At 35.4% G+C, this 24935-nt stretch overlaps 1 pseudogene; it reads left to right on the top strand.

Moving 5' to 3' along the window:
- LOC107846737 overlaps positions 1-24935 on the top strand; it is a 65898-nt pseudogene that overhangs the window by 37376 nt on the left and 3587 nt on the right.

The following is a 24935-nucleotide window of genomic DNA, read 5'->3' as shown; positions in this document are numbered from 1 at the left end:
GTTTATATGGTGAAGGTTTACTCATAAGGGTATATATAGAGATGGGATTTACTTTATATTGGTTGTTGCATTTGGGTAGTGTTCATCACGTGAGTCTAAAACACACTGAAGAACCCTAATTTCTTTTAATTATCTCGTAAACGATAATAAAAAATACATAGACCAAATATTCTATTATCAAGTTAAATTGGCCAAATATTCTTTTCCAATATAGCGTGGATGTATGCTAATTGTCACGGTCCAAGAATTAGATCATGATGACACTTGTCGCGGCTTAATCTTGATAAGTAAGCTGGTCACCTAAACTGATAAGATAATACAACTATCAATGATAACATAAATCCAAACGAACTCAGGCTAATCATAAAATAAATGCATAAGAAACAAAAGTATGAAGAAATAACATATAAACCACCCAAAACCTGGTTTCATAATGTAGGAGAAAATCTAAAGATAAAAAGTACAAAGTTAGTCTTTGATCCAAATAAAGACATAAGCAAGATAGAGTGAGATCCAGTAGTCCACCCTAAACACTAGAACGGTCTAGTACCTCGAATATCACCAATCAATAGCAGGAGCTCAACCTCTGCGTGTTATACTCATGTTAGGATCTGCACCAAAAATGCACAGTAGAAATGAGTACGGGTCTACTTGTACACAATAGATATCACAGGCTGATTGAGCAAAATAAAAGATAAAATAAGTATAATATATTATGAGCACGTCACCTGCAAATAGAAAAGTCTTAAACGTAGCTCACATCGTCTCCACTAATTTTTCTACTATATATAAGTACATAAAAATAGTAACAACATAAATATGAAGAAGAAAATACAAGAAAATCACATATAAATTAAGAAACTCAGAAAAACAAGCAAGATATGTATGTAATGCAGTGGGGATGGAATGAATGGTAGCAGTCATTGTATGACTTTTCTCATACATCCATCAAGCTTGCATCTATAAGGCAGGACCCATAGGAAGAGGGGGTGGTCATAACCCATATACTATATTTGTAATGACCCTTCAGGTTATTTTTTGTACTGTTCGCTTATTTTTCCGTTAGAGACTTTGCATAGCTGCCTCAAGTTATTTATGACTTCTTGGAACTAATAGTTCGGTTACCAGGCAGTTCGTATGGTTTTAGGGCCAATTTCTCGTTTAGAAGTCTTCGCTGGTTTCAAATAGCCGCCAAACAAAAATTTTAGTTAAACGATCTCAAATACAAATTATGACTATGCCAAAAGCTTCGAAATATAGGTTTTAGGCTAGAATGATCCTTGGTTTGGTCCCAAGATACCCGAGTTAATTTCCATCAATTGGTCAAAAAATGAGAAAATCGATAGGCATGGGGTACAATTGGTCTAAACGGCCTTGGATGAAAAATCTGACTTTACCTATGCATCTGAAACATCGAATTGACTAGAGTTTTATAGTTCATTTGCGAAAAATGGAGTCTGAATGATTCTGGGAGGTTAACAATAAGTTTTGACCTTACAGATTCCATTTAACCGCGACCAAGGTACTATAAATAGCCCCTTGGTCGCAAAATTGACTATTTTCACTCCCCTTTGAGCTCTAGAAACCCTAGAATAATAGATTAACTTCAAATTGATTTTTGGGAGTGATTTAGAATTTTGATTAACATATATTTTTGTGATTAACAACAGATTAATGGTACGAATCTTTCCTTTTTCAAGCTTTAATTTCTTGAATTTTGACCAAAACCTCAAATTGCTTAAAGACTTGATTTTAGCCCAAATATGCATATATTTCACCTAAGTCTTAGGGGTTATGATTCCTAGTAATGTATGAACATTGGGTTGGTCTTGAAAACGTGTTTTCTCGTACGTGGGACAAACTTGTGATTTTTGGTGTCGTTTTAGGACCTGAAGTACAATGGTATAATATGGGTATCAGAATTCTTGTAATGATGTGTAGATTGTGTTTTTGATAGGTTGGTACCTTGAAGAAGCTTCTCAAAAAAAGAAAAACAAAGGTTTAGCAATTCGTGGACTTTCTTTAGATTTGAGGTAGGTTAGGCTTACTCCTTGTTAGATTGAGCTATGTTTTGATATGATTGTGATATCTTGTTAGATTGGTATGGGTTTTAAGCATTGAATTAATGAAATGCAAGACCTGGATTAATTGGAACAATTAAACTATATGAATTTTAGAAGTTGGGCAGCTTGGCTTGTTTCCCATTATATTAGGTGGAATAGACTTCGATACTTATGTTTTGCATGAGAATGCCATAGAATACTCAACTTTAGATATAATTCTCTAGTTGCTCATACTTAGAGCAAATTGGCTTAAGTTGCTTATACTAGGGAAGGTTACGTTGGTTCCATTGGACTTAGTAAAGGTGCATGAGTAGAATATCTACCATACGTCTTATAATGGATTGCTATACATCTAAGAATAGATTTAGATATCTTAGTCTGGTCCAGAGTAGCAATTGACTTAGAATGCATTTTAGGGATTTAGATGTGGGCTTGTTGACCCACCTTAAGACAAGACTTGTGATTAGTTTCCTTGAACCCTTACGTCTAGTAATTGACTAAAGAATGCCCTTTTGAGGAAATATCTATGATTCTTGGTACTTGTTTGTTATGTGAAATGGCATTAAGAATGATACCCAAGTAATTATGTCTTTGTATACCTTGTTGGCTAAAGCTTATGTCAAGCTATTAATTATATTATTACGATTATCTGTTGGTTGGACTAATGAACGTACTATTAAATGAGCCCTTGTTTATAATATGGCATAAGTCATAAATGATATTATTGACCACGCTATGAATAAATTACGAATCATTTAATACTTTAGTCATTATTCATACTAATGATGAAATATCTTTAGGCCAATAGTAGGCCAATGAATATGCTACTAATGGGTCATTGTTTATGATATTTCTTATGGTTATGCCCAAGGTCTAAATGACTAAATAATGAATTTTTTGATGATGAGTCCTTGACTATACTCTTGATTAAGCCATCATTTAGGCTAGATTTCAGGCCGTTAACTATACTGTTGCCCAAGTTTTGATCATGCTTAGTAATTATGCTAATAAATCATATTGGAAATCTTCCTTATTGTCTATACTGGAAATGATGATGTTAATGGTGTTAGAAGGCATGCTTATTGACTACGCGTAAAGATACTCTATAACTTATGTTGGACTCATGTTATGCTTTGTCTAGTAACTCAACTAGTGATTATATTATAAAGCCTTCTTGTTGCTAATATTATAAGTTATGATACTAAGGGTTCTAAAAGGTATATTTATTGACTACATGAGAAGTTATGCTACTATCCATGTTGAACCTGTTAATGCTTTGTGATATTCATGTTATATATATATATATATTAACATATTTATGGATAAATTATCCTCGATGATGAATGATGAGAAATAAAGATATGTTCCTCCTTGCTTCTCTTTTACTTTAGCCCTTGTGGGGATGGCACTTTACCCTCGTGGGGCTTGTCATTTACTTATGTGTCATTTATATTATTCCTTGTGGGGCTTGCAATTTAATTTATCCCTTGTAGGGCATGTCATTTACTTTAGTCCTTGTGGGTTTGTTCTTTATTATTGATATTGATTGCCTATTATGATGATATTGTGATTATATGATGATACCCAACAAGGCTGGATGATATGTTGATGATATTAAAATCTAATTCGACTCTAAAGAATATGTTGATGATATTGACATCCAATTTAAGTCTGGAGGATATGTTGATGATATTGATACCTGATTCGTGTCCGAAGGATATGTTGATGATATTGATACCCGATTTGAGTTCGGAGAATATATTGACACCTGATAAGGTCAGAGGATATTATGATGATATATTGATATCTGATTCGAGTTCAGAGGATATAATGACAGAATGATGATGCCCGATAAGGCTGGAGAATATGATTATTGATGTGCTTATGTGTGCACCTACCGGTTGAATCCGGCTAGCCCTATGTGTGACAATTATATGTTTATTTATGTTCTTGTGTAGTTGGCTATAATATTGATATTAGAGGTGTCAGTTATAGTCTCCTAATAGGGGAGGTACAAAGTGGAATAGCTATTAATTTAAGTATGAAATATGCTTAGTGGTGGATATTACTTAAGTGGCTAATAGTGACTAGTGGACTTGTGAACCTTAGTGGTAAAGAGGACTAGTGGCATTTATGACTATTAATAGGGATGATTATTTCATTATGGTGGTTAATGATAATGGGTTTTGTGATGGTGATGATTAGTTGCTATTGATAACTAAGTTTATGATATCGATTAATTGTTTAATGAGGATTTGTGAATTAATGATGCTAGTTAATAAAAGATGTTAGTTGAGAGATGAATAAGTGTAATGATGGTGATTAGTAGTACCTTTTTAAATGGTGACTAGTGGGATTATGTTGTATAGAAATGAATATTAGTTAATTAGAGAATACAACCTGGTGGTGAATCATGACTAGATGTTACTTTTGGCTAGTGAGTAAATAAGGGTTAGTCATTGATCCGTGAATAGTAAATAAGTGATGAATAGCGGATGAATAATAATTAGAGGTTATATGATTACTAGTAAGTAATTGGTTTAGTAACAAGCGTTGGCTAACTAATAATTAGTGAATATGGTGTAATGATGAGATAAGCGCCTATATGGTGGTATGGTTATGGTTATGAGTATATATGGGTATATTTTATTCAATTATGATTATTGGTGATGATTATGAATATTGGCAAATGGCCATTTGATGAAAATTGTGGAAAACTATGGATAATGAGAAAGTTGGTTATTACATACATATATATGTGTGTGTGTGTGTGTGTGTGTGTATTGGAGATTCGATTCTTTACTCTATGTTCTCTTGGGTGTACTCTCCGGTGGTATGAGACATTGTGATGAATTCTTTACTTTATGCACTAGTTGGTGTATAGGGGCCAACTTTTTGCTTGTGATTGCACTTGTGTTGCTTTATGATTTCGAATCACTTATTCCTTATGCTAGACGATATTGGCATACATTGATACCTTATATTATATTTTTATTTTCGATATTCCATGTTTGTTATGTGTGGGATAGTGACATGTGTTGATGCCTTATGTTTACTGTTATTTTGAATTTCTTACTTATTATATACAGTGATGATGAAGATGATTTGGGTTCGATTCTATATCTTGACTTAGTTATGATTATTTTGCACTTTATCATTCTCATATCATCATTTAGCTCAGTCGGCACATGATACCTATTGAGTATCCGTTGTCTTGGTACTCATACTACACTTCTTCACTGTTTTTTTTTTTTCAGATTTAAGTATTGGCCATCGTTGCTGGTCATGGTTCGTGCAGTGATTGATTTTTTGAGATAGGGTGAGATCTTGGAGTTTTGACTCACCCAATTTCCTTCCATGTTTTGTATTCAATCTTTAGTATACGAGGCAGATGTACTAACTATTCTAGACTTGAAGTTGTATTAATACTATTAGTTGCTCTTGTACTAGCTCTACCAAGTTTTGGGATTTTTATTTGTGTGATTTCTTGTTCTATCTAGTACCCTCGAATTAACAATTGATGTTCTTTAAATTTCGCCTATGCTGGCCTTTCTTCACAAATTAACCCATTGCATTAGCTCCGGGTTATGGTATTGACTTACCTACTGGAGGGAATTAATAGGTGCCATCATGACTCAAAAATCGGATCGTAACAATATCTCATGTCTCAATCTTAATCTTAATCTTAACTCTCCTCTTTGGCTCGGATCGTGACAATATCTTATATCTCAATCTTAATCTTAATCTTAACTCTCCTCTTTGGCTCTTATTTACGAAGAGGACTTTTCATAAATGTATCTCCTTTTCTTTCAAAAATGGTATTTTTCAGTGGTACTTGTGTCATAAATGAATATATCATATTCAATCCAAGCAACATGGAATATGGGTACAAGTGAGGCAAGAAATTAACTCAATACGTCCATAATCATGATTATCAACTCCAATTAGGTATCATATGAATAAATATGCATACAAGACATCATTAATATCATATAAACTCCTAACTCGAGTATTTTATCATGATAAAAGTAAATAATACTCAAATAAGGTCTATACTAGCTAGATAAGCCTAAGCACGAGCATCATATCTAGAGTAAAGACATTTAGATGCATAGAAAAGGACAATTGTCACGACCCAATTTCTCAGGTCATGATAGCGCCTACCATAACAAACTAGTAGGCAAGCCAACCCGTAGTCCAAAACAGCTAGTAACGGACTGCCAACCATATAAGGAAAAAATGTGGAATAAATGACATAAAGATCAATACATACTAGAATTCTAAAACCTGGTGTTATCAGTACAATAGCTTTTAAATATAATAAGAGCACAAAAGTGAACTATCGAGATAATTACCCTGATACAACTTAGCTCTGTATGCAATATAGATATTAGTCTAATACATAAGACAGAGATGAGTAATACTCCGAACGTTAGGAGCTCTCTCTAAGTCTCTAAACCCTGGCTGCTCCACACGAGACACACGCAAACGGCGATAACTTGTACTATGATCTGCAAGCTGCAAAAGTGTAGTATAAGTACCAAATGAATGGTACTCAGTAGGCAACTGCCAACTAAGCTCCAAAGATAAAGCAAATACAAACAACATATAAACAGAATGAAAACTACACCCAAGAGTCCAGAAATCATTTCACAAGTCAATGAGATAATAAGGAACAACTATCCTGTTTAGGTCAAAAAGACTAACATAATAAGACTAAGGAAGCATCAAGGGTGAACTATTCCATTCCAGCTACATTCAATAGACGTCAATGCTAACTATATATCCCAATCCAATATACGAATAAAAGGGCAAATGAAAGATATATAGCAATATACAAGGTCAAGAAATGAATATACAATAAGAACAAACGAAGGGAGGGAGATACGATAATGACATAGCTTCATATAGCTAGATATATTTATACATACATATATATACATATAGACGTGAGGTCATCTCAAAGCATAACCTAGATTATCATATTCTCATATTATGACCTTATTAGAATACTATCAAGATTTAATACCATCACTCAGGGCTTTTAATCCATATGGCTAGACATGTTATATCGTGCATAATAATGTAATCATAAGATAGAAGAGGCTGAATAAATACCTCAAATCCCAATACTAGATCAATGACCAATCTATCATAGGCTATCCATAGTAATGATCATAAAAATGATATTAACAATATCAATATTAGCGTGAATAACAGGTTACTCCAGACAACCAAATACTTATTTGAGCATATGCGTGCCTCCACCGCCTCAGACTCAGAAGGTCCAATCAACACACAATAACACAAGGCATATTCTTCACCCATATCTATGCAACCATCCCATACCAGCTGATAGATATAGACGCATACTGGTGATAGGTGATGCACATACAGGAATGAATGCAAGCTACACAATCAATATCACAAATCATCATAACTGTCATCGTCATGACCATAATCATCATAATTAACCTTCGTCCTTGCCGGGTGTCAATATCTCATCCGAGTATCCTTCGTCCTTGCCGGGTATCAATGTATCACAAAAGTATCCTCCGGCCTTGCCGGATATCACTATATCATCATAGTATCCTCCGGCCTTGCCCGGTATTAATATATCATCATAGTATCCTCCGGCCTTGTTGGGTATCTATATATCATCATCAATTAGAATAACATAAATTAAGTACTCATAATCATAAGCATAACTCCATAAATGTAACTATCTCATAAATATATTCTATCTACCCATTGTTAACTAACCAGGACTCATTATTGCATCGCTAATTCACTAGTCATCCTATAGCAAAAGACCACTATCATTATTAAAACACTTATCAACCTATATCCATTAATCATTATTAACTAGTGATATCTTATCACTAACCTCTTTTATTATCTAACGTCATTAATACACAAATCCTCGTTTAACAACTAAACGGCATCGTAAACTTAGTAATTAATAACAACTAATCTTCACCTATGCTAGACTCGACAACACCATTAACCATGCAACCCAAACACTAGATACCATAATTCAACCAAGCAAGGTTCATTAACTAGTTCATTAGACTCCTAGTCATCAAGTGCTATAGTCATCTAATATGCAACTTATTATCACGTAGCTTAACCCTTAATTAGAAAGAACGGTCATAAGATCGCATCTTATATAGAATCATATCTATTGATATAATAATCATGAATGTACTGAATCTATGCATGCCATCACCAGTATTCAATCAGTGGAACAATAAGCATCATACCGTATGTTCCTATGTTCCATACCAAAGAGATATGTATATGCACATTCATATAAATTCATAAACTATAACTACATCCTTTACAAGGATAAGCACTTCCCGGATATCTAACCAATAACTTAACATGGTCTTTGGCCCAATAATACGTCAGGAATAATCACAATAACATAATCACGGCCTTCGGCCCATTTACATATCTAGAACTCATACCTGTAATCATATTTATAAGCCATAGAATATCTCTAATCATCTCTCGTATAGGAGGTATCTTGCATAAATGTGGTATGATCTCAATTAGCATATAATCATCTCTCACATAGGATATCTCAATCAATAGGTCATACATCATGACTATAAAGAATATCACCTCTCTAGGCCAATCATCATATCTAAGAGGAATATCGTCTTTATAGGTCATATATATCGTATCTAAGAGGAAATAGCATCTCTAAAGGCCCAATATCGCATCTAAGAGGAATTAACATCTCTATAGGCCATTAATCATAATTCAGGAAAAGTCATCACAATTTATTAATTCACCAAGAAAATCTCATAAATAAGGCTCATTAGTCTTAACTAGGCCTAACATCTGCAACTAAGTCCACAAGGGCTTGTACAAGTCTTGGCCTAAGTGGGCTGGACGAACCCGCTTCTTATTATCAATTTTCATATTTAGGAAATCTACACCCCAAACTAAGCTATGGTATCTAGTTCATTTTTAGATCTCAAGTAAGCCATAATCATTCTTAAGATAGGTACTTCGTCTAGAAACATAAGCATTTAAGTCAACGCTACCCAAATTATGGTTTCAAGACCACTAGACTAGCCCAACTAAGGTTAATCATACTAATCATGATTTCAACACTTTAACCACATCCTAAACCTAGCATCATATCATATTCATGCTACAAATTAGTCCAATCTTGGAAGAAGGCAATAGGATTCTAAAAGGTCATAAGCATTCCACCGTACGGGTCCAAAACGCTCATCTAATTCTCAAAACTTCAATATTCAATTTCAAGTCATTCTATGAATGATCAAACCTAACATTCACACTCACACTCAAAATATATCACACATTATCTATGGAGAAGAGTAGACAGAAGCCTACATCAAGGCCGAATCGCAAAACCTCAAATTATTCTCCAAGTGCCTATCTTCACTTCACAATCTCAAAATGCCATCACACTATCAAAATATATATCTACTCATCAATACGAGTTTAACGATATGCATATTGACTACTTTTGGTTCGGGGTCAAAACGGACCCCCGGAATGGGTTCCCGAAAAAGAAGGACAAAATCAGAACTTTACTTCAAAAACATGTTTCTTATATTTTTAGAAACCTACAGCTGTAAACCCAAGTCAAATAAAGTCAAGAACGAGGTTCAAATCGAAGAAAAAATATTTTTGAGCTTTACCGGGTAAAATCTTTGAAATCCGAATTAAAATCAAGAATCAGTGTTGCTTTGAAGGCTACATTGATGAAAACCTAGTAATTCTAAGATAAAAAATATTATTCAAGTGAATATGAGTGAAATTGGAGTTTAAAATCAAGCCCTAAGATTTTTGAACTTTGAGAAATTAATCAAGAAATTTTTAAGAAAAGGGTGAATTCTTACCTTAAATTCGTAATAGAATCAAGAAATAGATGTTAATCTAGCTTTCCGGGCTTTCACTAGTTTCACTTTTAAGCTCCCACACTATTTTAGGGTTTAACTCTCAAGTGAAAAGATGAAAATGAGCAAAATGAGCTCAAAACTGTTTTAAATAGTGTAGAAAAATCTGCACAACTTTTTCCCCTTCCGGACGGACTTCGACGAGGTGCCCGGAATTCGTTTGGAGTCCGATATACGCAAACGAACTATGTAACTATACTAAATTCGATGCTCTGGACTCAATGGCGATATTATATTTTCGGAAAAATACCATTTTCACAAAGTTGATCCCCAAAATCCAAAATCATAATTTTCTAAACCAAGGGTCGAAATGAGATTTAAACACCATAAAATTACATTAAACATGTTATAATCCTAAAATCTATATTCCAGATCTGCTAGCGAAGTCAGATTTTTCATCCGAGGTCGTTTAAGACAAATATGGGTCCGACACCCATATTTTCGATTTTCCATCTTTCCAACCAATAGGTCGAAATGAGCTCGGGTGCATTAGGACCCGAACCAAAGGTCTACCTAGCCTAAAATCGATATTTCTGATCTTCTGGTATAGTCGGAATTTGCATTCGAGATTGTTTCACTGAATTTTTGCCCGGTGTCCATTTGAATCTAGTAAAGACTTCAAAACAGGGAATTGGCTCTAAAACACAAATTAACTGCCCAGTAATCGAACCGTCAGTCCCAACAAGTCATAAATGACTTGGGGAAGCTATGGAGAAGCTCAAACAGTGGAAATAAGCATAAATATGGAAAATGACCTGAAGGGTCATTACAATATCCACTACTAAAAGGACTTTCGTCCTCGAAAGTCAACTAATAAAAAGAATCTCAAAGGCTAGAAGGGATAAGGTACTAGGCCCGCATGCTTCAAGCATAACTTCCCAGATAACCTCGGCAGAGAGAAAATATTTCTGAGGGATTTTGCCACTGGTATCTCTCTTTTTAAACCAACACTTTCATTCTACTTTCAAACAGCCAAAACTTAACTTAATTGTTAACTAGCCTCAAACTGAACCAAGAAGGTTGATGCATACACATCTGAACCACATCACACTGATACCAACTCTATATCCGCATAAATCAACAAAGGCTCATCTGAGCCAAGGCCATCCCAAATCATGAATCATACCACAAAATCCAAATCAAAATATATACACTCTATTTACCATTTTACACATGCTATCTACTCCAGCCAGGAGGAAAAATCACTTTAGTCTCATCCACACAGTCTCATCACAGAGAACTCAAAGAACTGAAGCTGATCCACTGAAAGTCCACAGGGAAATAAGAAAATAAGCTCATAAGGAATTGTCTAAGCACACCAATGGAGATAATCAAGGAATGCAATCCATGCTAATGCTGTAACCAGTCTGGATGACAACCAAATAGAAATCTCGAAGTCCAAGGTATAACTACAAATCAATGAATATTTCTCTCCAGGATGTCTCATCCACCAGGAATGAAATACTAAATCCAACTTGAGAATATTACTCCTATTTAGTAAGTCATCCAAAATTCTCAAAGAAAACTAAAGCTCGAGGTCAAAAACTGAAATAACCCATACGGAACCCATGGGCTATAATCTGAACACTTATCAACTATATTCCAACAGATGTCGAGAAGAACAAATAGGCAATCACAGAGTAGGCTCCTATAAATAAAATCTCAAAAAAGGCAAGTCTAAAATAAAAGCTACACGAAAGGTCGACAACACCAAGCTGAAATATCAATACCAAGGCTGAATCGCTCGGTCTCAAATATCTAAAAATAAAACTAAAAATGAGTAGCCATTAATGCTCCAATTCTATCATACTTCCAAATTGTCATTCCAAGGAGTCAAATCAAAATTGTGCCAATAAGGCTATATCAATGTCAACTATCTCAAATCGGCTCTAGTATCCAATTCTTACATACCCGAGACAAGTCATACCAAGCCACAGTCGTGACATATCTGAAGAACAAAATCACCACAATGATAACCATTGAATGATAACTTAAGCAACTAACTCTAAATCAGTTGGAGGGCACGAAATATAATTGTAAAATAGAAATCATACAAAAGGATACATCACTGGCTGAAAATACATATAACCCACTCCATAACCGCTGGATGGCAAGAACTATCCAAACATACTCAAAAACTTCCCAAAGATGAAAACTACTCCAATATTGGCCAAAACTCTAGCAACCAAGAGAAATGCGACTTTAGCCGACAATTAATTAATCTAACATGCTATCTTAGAAAAAAATAGCCATAGGCACATAACATCAAGAAGGAACACTCCATCAATCCTCATTAGGCCGACCAACTCTGAAATGAGGATTTCCCAAATCCACCCAAGAATTGCATCATCATAGAAGAAATATATCAATCTTGAAACCAAGGTCAACTCTAAGACCACTACTAGAAAACTAGCAGCTCAAGATGAACAATTTCCAATTTGCCTCTAACTTTCCAACTCTACTAAACAAAACCATATCACAATAACAACGGTGTATCCAACCTCCATACTAGCAACAGGGAAATCCATCCCAAGGGAACGAACCCAACACACCTATGAGATAAATCCATGACATCTCAACACAATATCAAAGTCGTTATCAGACGAAGAAATGGCCACAAATAAGGACAAACCTAAAATTGGTCTATTTCAAAAATAGGTGTATCGAAAGAGATAGCCAAAATGAAAACATTCGCAATGCACGAGACAAGTCTAAGAATCCCAAACTCATAATAGACAATATAACTAAATTGCCAACTCTAGGTCATAACAGAGCCGCAAAAGGTCAACCTGCCTTTCGATATCACATTACATCCTCGAATCAATCTAATATAGCTAACCAAGAGGGAACACAGTCAACCTCGCTGCGCTAGGGGAAAGAAATCATCAAATCGGGCTATATCTACTCCAGCCACCGAATAATATCACAAGAAAATAGAAGTCTAACTAGATAACACTAATTTATATGGCTACCTAGCAAGAATCAATTACATCAAGTGATAATATCAAGTAATATCAGTAACCTCGCGCAATGGTAGCAATAATAGCAATAATATCAATATCAATCATACTGAATAGGCGGTACCAAAATGAACATCAATATCATGTACCACTCAAGGGCCATAATAGGAATAATGTGCCAAGATAAATGGGACTCGAACCCAAACCACACCCATAAGGGAATAACATCAATATAGAGCTACTCATCCACTACTAAAAGAAATAAACCACAGAGTAGCAACATAATCATGAATTTAATAACAAGGCACATAATAATCAATATCAATTCATCAAGGCATATAATCACCTATAGGTATGAAAATCTCAATACATAGAATAAAAGAAAAAGGAGGGAACTAAAAACACACCAATCGTGGTGACACCCGCAATTACATGCCCGACGGGCAAGGGGGAAAATAAATTTGAACGGGTCTAACTCTGACCGATCGACTGAATCATCAACTGAGGTGCCACGTACACTACCTCTAACTGAGGATCCCACAACATCATGAGGCTAATCTAAATGAGTTGAATGACAAAAAATCTCATGCCAAGGACACTCTCTAGACTAGTAGACGGTCTCTCTGCAGTCAAAGCAAACTTCTGAAGCACTAACATGGAGAGAATACAACTGAGCCCAAACGGATAAACAACTGATGCTGAGAGAATCTACAAAAATTATGTCCATACTTTTGAAATCATAACCTATCTTAGAAACTCTAGGCTGGCGGGAAATACGCGCTAACCCTGGGTGATCACCTATCTTATACTTGGGGGCATTCTTTAAACCAGTATCTCATCATGACACAATCAAATCAAGATCCTCGAATTCATCGAGATACTGTCCCTCATAATCCAAAATAGTCGCTATGGCCTGAAAAACCATATCACACTCCGCAAGTCTTATGGGGACTCTGCCTACTATGATCATCACGACTAATCTGAAAACTACTCAGAGTATGAAATACTGTCTATATAGAGCTGGTGGGCTGAAGGTGAAGATGAACTCTACCAGAGGGATCCTCACTCCCAAATAAAATACCAATAGTGCTATACTAATGGCATGCCTCTTGCCGCCCTTTCCATAAATCTCAATACTCTAGCTCTTTACGGTTCTCTCATGATCAATACCCTAAGGGAAGGAATATTAGACTGCTATCAAGTGCTCCAACACTAAAAGGAGTGACAATACTAACCCTATATCACATCTATACACCAAAATCTGACTCAAAATAATATGACATAGAAAAATACCGAGACCACACGAGAGATCCAATCTAGTACTCTAAATTGGTAAAGAACCCTGATGAACACCAATAAAACCATCTCTGGTCTGAGAAATGCTCGATGAATAAATATCATTTTTGGTTGAGAGCGATCTACAACATGACTCGAATTCCCAATGCCAAACCTCGAAGGCGCTAATGTAGTCACAAGCTCAACTGGAGCCTAAGATGGCCCAAATCCTTTTTGGTTGATGCTGAAGATCTTCAATATCCATCTCTAACTCTCTCATTAGATATTGCACTAGAACTCTAGGAATGGGTGTTGAAGTCTTATCCGTATCTGTCATCAAGGTCACATCATCCTCCAGGGATAGAATAGAGTCAAAGAAGGTGTTCGAAGTTCATAGAAAATATGGACACATGATAAGGAGATAGGAAGTGAATTTCTTAAAAAGTCCATGTAGCCTCCTGAGGATAGCTTACGGACGTCTCAACACTGATCCGCAGGACTCTACTAACACTTAGCTCTAGTACTAATACACCGATGAAACCTAGGCTCTGATACCAATTTGTCATAACCCAATTTCTCAGGTCATGATGGCGCCTACCATAACCCACCAGTAGGCATGCCAACCCATACTCCAAAAGGGCTAATAACGAAATACTCAATGATATACAGAAAAATGTAGAATAAATGACATAAAGATCAATACATAATAGAATCCCAAAATCTAGTGGTATCAGTACAAGAGCTTCTAAATATAATAAGAGTACAAAAGTGAACTATCGAGAAAATTACCCTGATACAACTTATCTCTGCATGTAATATAGAGATTAGTCTAATACATAAGAGAGAGATGAGTAATACTCTAAACGTAAGGAGCTCATCTAAGTCTCTAAATCATGGTTGCTCTGCACGAGACACACGTCAAAGGTGATAACTCGTACTATGAAGTGCAAGCCGCAGAAGTGTGGTATGAGTACCAAACGAATGGTACTCAGTAGTTAACTGGAAACTGAGCTCCAAAGATAAAGCAAATTTATACAACATATAAACAGAATGAAAACTACACCCAAGAGTCCAGAAATCATATCACAAGTCAATGAGATAATAAGGAACAACTATCCTATTTAGATCCAAGAGACTAACGTAATAAGACTAAGGAAGCATCAAGGGTGAACTATTCTATTCTAGGTAAATTTAATAGACGTCAATGCTATACTGTATATCCCAAGCCAATATACGAATAAAAGGGCAAGTGAAAGATAGATAGCAATATATAAGGCAAAAAAATGAATATACAATGAGAACAAACGAAGGGAGGGATATACGATAGTGCCATAGCTTCATATAGCTATATATATATACATATAGATGTGAGGTCGTCTCAAAGCATAACCTAGATCATCATATTCTTATATTAAGACCTCATTAGAATACTATCAGGATTTAATACCATCATACTCTGGGTTTCTAATCTACATGGCTAGACATGATATATCGTGTATAATAATGTGATCATAAGATAGAAGAAGTCGATACATACCTCAAATCCCAATACTAGATCAATGACCAATCTATCATAAGTTATCCATAGTAATGATCATAACAATGATAATAATAATATCAATATCAGCGTGAATAACCAGCTACTCAGGACAACCAAATACCTAGCCGAGCATATGCGTTCCTTCACTGCCCCAGACTCAAAAGGTCTAATCAACACACAACAACACAATACATATTCTTCACCCATATCTATGCAACCGTCCCATACCAGCTGATAGACATAGGCGCATACTGGTGATAGGCGATGCACATGCAGGAATGAATGCAAGTTACACAATCAATATCATAACTTATCATCACTGTCATCGTCGTAACCATCATTATTATAATCAACCTCCGACCTTGCTGGGTTTAATATCTCATCATAGTATCCTTCGGCCTTGCCGGGTATCAATGTATTACAACAGTATCCTCCGGCCTTGCCGGGTATCAATATATCATCATAGTATCCTCTAGCCTTGTCGGGTATCAATATATCATCATAGTATCCTCCGGCCTTGCCGGGTATCAATATATCAGAATCAATTAATGTACCCATTGTTATATCCATCCTATAGCATGTGTGTACATATTTGTGTTGAGTATGTGGATATTTACAATATGGTTGATACTCTTGATGGTTATGTGGCTTGTTTGTGAGCATTGTTTGATTTGTTATTGTTGTATTGTTGATTCATTGGGTATTTGATTGTGTGATATATATTTAAAAAAGTGAAAGTTTGTACTTACTTATATGTTAGTTGACTTGCTTCATTTATATGTGTTTTAATTGTAGCTTACCAGAATAGCTAGTTATCATTATATAATATTATATGAGAGTATTTGGTTGTTAGCCCGAGAATTTAGTGCGGGTTGTCTATGATTACGGGTTTGTTCCAGTGAATATGAGTAATGAAAAAGATAAGGTGAATAAAGAGGAATAGTGTTGTATTAGCATTGGATTGTGGTTGATGGTTAGAATTAATGAGGCTTGAGTATGTTAGTAGCAAATATAATATTGATGGAGTTGGAAGAGTAGTGGGATGTTGTAACTTATATAGGTAAAGTAATGATATTATTACAACCTTAGTTGAATTATATTCCATTCAGGATGTCATGATTTATTTTTCTTAATTCTATTTTACGATTATATGGACTAACACGGTCGACCGATGATGCCTACCAATACGTGTGGTTGTACTGACCCTACCCTTCTACATTCCTTCTTGGAGTTTGACTGAATGCAGGTTAGTTGCAGTTACTAGCTGGATGATGATACTCAACACTAACTTCTGCACTTTCTTCCTGACTGATGTTAGAGTCTTTATATTATTTATTTTTTTGTCAGTCTATGTTGTACGAGATATATCTTGTACATGTCTGGCCAAGTCTTGCGATAGTGAAGGACATTTGTAATAAGTTTTTGAAAAAGTTTATTTATTATTATTTAATTTACTTTATATTTTCTTAAAAACAGAAGTCTTCTGCATATTCTTAGTTGGGTAATAAGGGTTTTCCTAGCTACTTAGAATAATGTAGGTGCCTGCATGGTCCGTTAGTGTGGGTTGTGACAGTTGGTATCAGATCTTTAGGTTCACCGGTCCACAAGTACAAGAGCAATGTCAAGTAGAGTTTTGTTGATTGATGTGTAGGGCCCCACACCCAATCTTCGAAAGGCTACGAGGCATTTAGAAATCATTTTTCTTTTTTTCTATCCATCGTGTCGTCCTAATATTGGACTATTTGATTGAATCCAGTTGATATCTAGACAATTCTCATTGGTATCTTAATAGAGCTCAATTGGAATGTAGTTAATTCCAATTGGTATCTTAGAAATTTTGAATAAAAATCTAGGAGACTTCAATTGGTATATGTTAATAAGGTCTAAAAGTTATTGTTAATAGGTCAAGACTTGTGAATGTTGTGAACTTATTGATCGCTTGTGTTTGATATTTGGCTAAACTTGTGTTGCTAGATTTTTGCCATTGTTGTGAATTGTGTTTGTTTGAATTTAAGTGATGAAAATTGACTAAGTTGTTTTTGTTGATAATTGTGATGAGATTATTTGATTTCTTATTATTGTGAAACTAGCAATTCTATGGTGCTTACTTATTTTTTGTGATTTCTTGATATTGGAAACTAGCAATTCTATGGTTCTTACTTATTTTTTTGTACTATTATATTGATGAAATTGATGGTATGAGAATTGAGAGGATGATATGAGAAGATGATGTCAAGAAAAGATGAAAAAGTGACATGAATAAAAGACTGAGGTGATATGTATTTTCTGTAATGAGAAGTTTTTGTTAATGATGTTGAGGATGGATCCTTTTATGGTTTAATTATTTGATATTATGTGGGGAACCTTGTATGGTCCGATCATTGAGACTATATTTAGAATTTTTGTGCATTTCTATTATTGAAATTATAATAGGTTCCTTGTGAGGACTAGCTAAGTGACATTATCTTTTAGTTCTTTATGTGAACGGATTCTTAATACTTGGCAAAATAATGAGTTTTAAATAAAAGTGATAAAAACTAGTAGAGGTTGTTGATACCTACAGAATTTGATCGATAACTTATCTCGAATATGATATTAGTGATTGGTGACACCTAATTTTTGTCCTCCATAACTACATTTAATCTCGAGTTTCTTCGATTTTCAAATAAAATCACAATAATTATTTTTCCAAATAAATGCATTTTAAAATTGGTATTAGGGCTAATTTTGTCATTTAAAGTGAAAATTATATATTTTCATATTTGCATATATGAGATTGTATAAATGATGTCATTTAAATGAACATTTTCATCACATTGGGCTTTAAATTAAGGATTATTTGAAAAATAAATAAATAATTAAAGTCTTGATTTAAACAAAATTTATTCTCAAATAATTTATTTGGATATATATTTGTTTGATTTGGTTAAATCAAGAAACTTGGGATTAAAAGAGGTATTAATTCGTATCGAGATTTATTTTAATTTAGCCAATCTATTGAATTTGACCATAATTGAAACTAAATGGGCCATAATTGCAATACAATTGGCCAATTGACTTTTGATTTGGTTAAAATTTAAATAGAATGAACTGAATTAAAATTGATGTTATTTTTCTAAGTAATCCCATAATCTACCCAATACCCAAAAACTTAACCAATTAAAAAGCCCAAACCAAAGGCCCATTTTCTTTTATCCAACAATTAAAACTACAACCATTCTTTTCCTTACAATTTCTGTCGCCCGAAGCCCACTCCAACAGCTATAACCCGACCCATTTTCCAATCTCCATTTCCCTTTAATCAGTAACCAAAGCTGCTACAGTTACAAGGTTCAACTTTAACCACAACCTTCAATCAACAGCAACAGCTACCAGAACAATACAAACACGCTACAACATCATACAAGCCTCAGCAAAATGACAATATCAGTTTCCATCTACTAATGATTCCAACCCTCAAACCGAGCTCCAACCCATCTATTTCTTCTCCATCACGCGTCTCACACGGGTTCATACGCGTAGGGCTCGGGAACGTTCTAGAACAAGCCTAGGTGGCTCATCCAACGCCCATATTCTGCAAATCTCGGGTACCATGGTATGAATCTGTACATACCTGGTTGATTTTTATTGGTTTGGAATAAATTCTGTTTTTTCTAATTTCGGTTGGTCCACCCGCTCAGATTTATCCGAGAAAATTCCAAAATTCGTAGGAGTTTGTTGGTAGAAAATCTTATCTAAGTTCAAATTTTGAATTCCTTCTGGAAGAAAATCCCAAAATTATCCCCAGGAGGCCCCATTTTTGTTTCTATCGATTGAAACCCTAAAAAAATGAACCTTAGCATATTCTCTATATAAAGGCTATTTTAGGACGCTGAGGGGGGAGAGAGTTCTTTTTAGGGTTGGAGATATGAGAATAAAAGGAAGGTTTTTCCTCTATGGTATTTTTAGGGTTTGATTTTTTTTTTGAGGTCGGAGAAGGAGGGAGAAATTTTGAGGTCAAAACTTTGAGGTTTCAAAGGTTTCTTAGAAATAGGGAAACCCATAGTTTTAGGATTCTTCCTTTTTCTGTTTCTATGAAATCCTTACTGGTGATTGAAGCTTTCGAGCGAGAGATGAAGATATCAATGTGTTAGGGTTCTCAGAAGATAAAAGCTATCTCTTTTTTTTTTTTCTGTAGAATATCCTCTCTCTTTTGTTTCCTTTCAGAAGTTTGGTCGATCATTTGGGAAGTTCTCGAATTGACAATATCGACTCCCGATAGTGACAACTTCACTGATAGCTCGTTCGTCCCGTTTGCTGCTCCGAAACAGTTGAATCTGTTTAGTAAAGATTCGTAGTTTCATGTCTACCTTAGGAATCACTGCAAGATTAGTTTCCATGCTAGTCATACTACGATATTTTCAAGGAAAAACTGAGCCTGTTGATCTGATTTGCTGAAAATTTAGTCATTTAGATTGTATTCATGACTTTGGAGGTACGTAGTAGGTGCTCCTTATCTTTCCTGAAGCGTTATATGACATCGGGTATAATTTAGGGAGTCTTTTGATGTGCCGTAGCAAAAAATTAGTAATTCAGTTCATTAAGGACGCTTAATCTTTTTTTTTTTTGGTTTTAGTTTTGTTTGGAGAGAGGGGAAAACTTTTTGCATAATAATGTTGACTCAATCGGTAGTCGTTTTACTATGTTAAAGCCTTAAAAAAGTTTTCTGAATTGTTTCATTTATTCTTATTTAGTTTCAGTTGTATACCAACGTATTCTGATTATAAATACGCAACCCACATATGTTGGTACCTCCCATGACCTTGATGGAACTAGATCCTCATTTTTAAATCGAAGATTATTTGGCTAGAGTCAATATTAGGTGTGGTGGTATACTAGAATTAATAAATAGATATTTGGTATTTGAATTTTTAGTGCATAAAAGCAGCAGGTCAGTCATTTTTATGATCCGAAGCCGTTCTAAAGTAAGGGGGGAGGGGGATGAACTAATTCATAAGAAATCAATGTCTATAAATTATCTGTCATTGCCATTATTGTTTTTATTTTGTTGTTCTAGCTAAGAGATAGATTGAGTGCTTCATTGGTTCTTTGTTAACTATCATCTGGCCTGTTATTATCATTGTCCTAATTGCCTTCACTTTGAATTTTTTTAAAGACTTTTTTACTATAATTAGATTGTTGTTTTTCTTAGGTAAACTCCATCGTAGTTCAGTCTTAACTTTCTAGTTCCATGTTGGTTATATAGTTCAAATTGTTAATTCCTGTGTCGTTGCGTCAATTCATAGCTCAAATATTAAAGTCCTTTCGCCTGTCGTATTGAGTAGTTTGAAAGTTATTTGTTATGATTAGGATCCATAGTTTTAGCTCTATAAATATTAAGTTAATTCATTGTATGTTTGATCAAGACGTTGGTTTTTGTGATAGGAAATTCCTTCATCTTACACGTTTATCATTTTCTTGTTTGATGTTCTCGCTTGTATACACTTGCATATACTAATCCGTTGCACATTATTTTAGCATGAACTCGCTCGAGAGTCCAATTGGGCTCTTTATTATTGTATTACACTACGGGCCACTGAGGCCCGCCCTTTAGAAGATATGAAAATTGATCACATAGCACATGTATATAAGAAGTCGTAAGACATGAATGAGCCAAAATCTCATCCTTGAAGCAGCAAAGGAGCTTGGATTTTTTTTATTATTTGCATTTATTCATTTGATGTCGTCTCTTCATTATTATTTATTTCTTCATTTCATCATTCATTCATTTGGGCAACGAATCCAAAATTGTACTTAATACAGGTGGAGCGGGATTCGAGCCATAAGCTCGAAAACTAGATTAGGACAGGGTCAACGGTTTGGGCTTAAAAGCCTAAACCACTATTTCTCCCCTTTCCTCTTTCTCTTTTCCTTACTTGTTTATATAGTCAAGTCGCTAAAAAACTAGTTTTGCATAAATGTCAAAACATTTTTAAAATCGAGTTCTTTTCAAAATACAATCTTTTCTGAAATTAGTCAAAAGACACTTTCAAACAGGCCGATAACCGCAAAGTTAGCGGACGTTTTAGGTGCCTAACATCTTCCTAAAATGTTAATAGGAACCACTTACTCAGAATCTCTAACTTAAACCGATTTTCCTGTTTTGAATCGTTTTAAGTAACTCTCTAAAGGTTTCTTAATTCCTTTTCAAAATTAAGTGGCGACTCTCTCAAAAAGTCAAAATTTCTCCGCAAAACAGAAATGACGACTTTGCTGGGGACATCTAATTCGGTTCTAACCAAATGTTTGATTTTGTCTTTTGATTAACTGTTTATGTGTTCATGTTTTTCGATTCTGTAGAGTTTAATTATCGCATCGCATGGCATATTCCTACATTATTTAAACTGTTTTGGGGTTTCGTGGGTATCCTAGCCCCTATTGATCAATTCCAAAAATGTGTTAGAAATAGAAACAGTTTATTAGTATGTGAGTCGTCTGATGGTTGTTTGTATTTTCAAACTCAAGTTGTCCGCTTGAGAACCAGTGTTCAAACCCACTCTAGACACAGAGGATAGAAGGAAACCAAAACCCTATTTTAGGCATGAGCCTAGGAAGACCAAATACCTAAGCGGGGTATTGGGCCCATTAGAAAACTTTCCCTATGTCTATTGACCCCGAGTCAATCACAGACGGATCATACTTATGTGTTGTATAAATATATGCTTGTCTAAATTCAATCCATTACCCTTTGGGGTTGGAGAAAGGCTTATCTTTGTCTTCTTTTATATAGATATGGCTCAATTTCATTCCCGTGAAAAGTTCAAGATGGTTACCAAACCTGACGGTTACCTGAAATTGTGGTGGGATACATGGGTCCAGATGAGAGAAAAATTATTAGGACACACATCGGGAACCTTCCTTTGTTGATTGAAATAGATGCTTGGCCTGAAATTATCCACATGCTTACGACTTTTTGGGATGATCAGAATATGGTGTTTTGCTTCGGGGATGTAGAATTGACTCCTACCATCGAAGAAGTGTTAATTTGCTATGAGAGTATTGAAATGTGTTTCAAGAGAAAGGAAAAACCTGATAAGAACATTTTAGTTCCTGCCGTATGGGACCGTCAAACAATCAAAAAGGCATTTTTAACTAACGATGACACCTGGCTAGAGGAACGTGATGGAGAAAATATCACTTTCGGGAGTTGTATTGTCGGTTTGGAAGATTCAGTGCCTTCCACAAATTTGGACACAAATTTGAGTCCAAAGCAAAATGGAAAGAGATGAGAGCCTTTGCGTTTACGGTAGGTCTACTCAGAACCATGGTGTTCCCATAGGGGGAAAATGACATAATTCATCCAAGGGTTATTACGGTGGCCCATGCACTTTTCTTTAGAGTAGATAACAATTCTACCAAGGTATTCCACAATTTAGATCTCATGATTGTCGTCGACATATATCGAGCCTTGGGAAGGTGTCAAGTCAAAAATCGTTTCTTTCAAGGTTGCAACCTCATATTACAATAGTGGATGATGAAGCATTTGGTAAAGGATTCGAGAACGGTACAATCTGATCATAAAACAAGGATGGATATGCTAGCTTCGCACGACATGTGGTTGTTTTTACACAGGTTCAAAAGGGAAGCATCTCACGAATTTTAGTTTAAGACTTTTGGGGAATTAAGAGCTGACGATGTACAATGGTCCATTAACTCTCTTCGTTCAGGAAAATACACCATTCGAGGGGGCAAATAGCCTTTCCTAGTGCTTCCCGGTCTCAGGGGGACCCGGCCCTACAATCCTTGCAGAGTTCTTAGGCAATTTAAGATCAAGTAGGAGGCACCACAAATAGATTCCATGCTTAGGTTTTTCACCGAATACGATGAAAGTGAGTCTCCACTCAAAGACGGCATTATAAATGGATGGAGAAGAAGAAGGTGGACAGAAGTGACTTTCTGTATAGAGCATAACCCTGAATTCAGCGATACTTACAAGGAGTGGTTGAAAAAGAGTCTCGCCGGAGCATTGATTCTGGGACCAAATGGGCCCACTCGGGTTGTGGATGTAGAATCCAAGCATCAAATTCAGCTCCACAGGCTACAAGATGAGTTCCAGAAAAGTGAAATTGCGCACCGGCATATACACATGGAGGATGTTTTAACTATATTTATGTTGAGGAAAGAGTTAAAAAGAGCTAGGCAAGAAGCTGATGATACCAGGCAATATCTAATCGATTTGGATGATAGCATGGCCTCCCAACTCGATAGTATAGGGAAAATGACTTACGACTGCAAGGTAAAATTATGAAAAAGTCATCTTATCATCAATAGGTATCAAATAGCACAGGAGGTAAAGAAGGCAAAGGCAAATGAAGGAGCCTCCAGTAGCTAGTTTTTCTATTTCCCCTGTGCAGGAACTTATCTTTTTTCATGTTTTTTCCCTTTTTCCCTAAAGATTGTATCCCTTTTTTGTTATCTTTTGTAGGCATTTATGCCCTTTTTTGTGTCTATATGAGTTGGGGGTTAATGGATTTACTTCGAGAAAGCATATATTTTCTTCAAAAATCGTTAGGCCTGAACCCTTGGCTCAAAAAGGGTCACCCCAGCTAGGATACGCATTATTATAACGTTTCTGTGTGATATAACTGTTTTATGTGCTTATGTGCATTTGTTTGGATCGAAGGATTATTCAAGAAGCTGGACTAAGTAACGAAGAGTGGGTTCATGCTCACTATGAACAAATCATGTTGATTGATGAAAAGAGAATGGTCGTTGTATGCCATGGTCAGTTGTACCAACACAGGATGGTTCATGCCTTTAACAAGAAGGTGAGGGCTTGGGTATTTGAAGTGGGGCAACTGGTTTTCAAATGAATATTCCCTCACCAAGATGAGTACAAGGGAAAGTTCGATCCAAACTGGAAATGGCCATACATAGTTTGCAAGGTGCTATCTGGAGGAGCTCTGATTTTTTCTGAGATGGATGGCATGGAGTGGACAAAACCAATCAATTTCGATGCGGTATAGAGATATTATGTTTGAAGGATATTCTAGCTTTTGTGTTTCTTTAGATAATTTACTTGTAATCGCCTTTGTAATAATGTTTTTTTCTAGCGTGTGACTTTCTAGAGTCCCTTTCTTTAATGTACGAACTACGTTTGACCTAAATTCTCAAGAAA

The sequence above is a fragment of the Capsicum annuum genome, chromosome 11 (assembly GCF_002878395.1).
Source record: "Capsicum annuum cultivar UCD-10X-F1 chromosome 11, UCD10Xv1.1, whole genome shotgun sequence".
Taxonomy (NCBI): domain Eukaryota; kingdom Viridiplantae; phylum Streptophyta; class Magnoliopsida; order Solanales; family Solanaceae; genus Capsicum; species Capsicum annuum.
The sequence above is the reverse complement of the archived record's forward strand: the minus strand, read 5'-3'. Positions and strand labels throughout refer to the sequence as shown.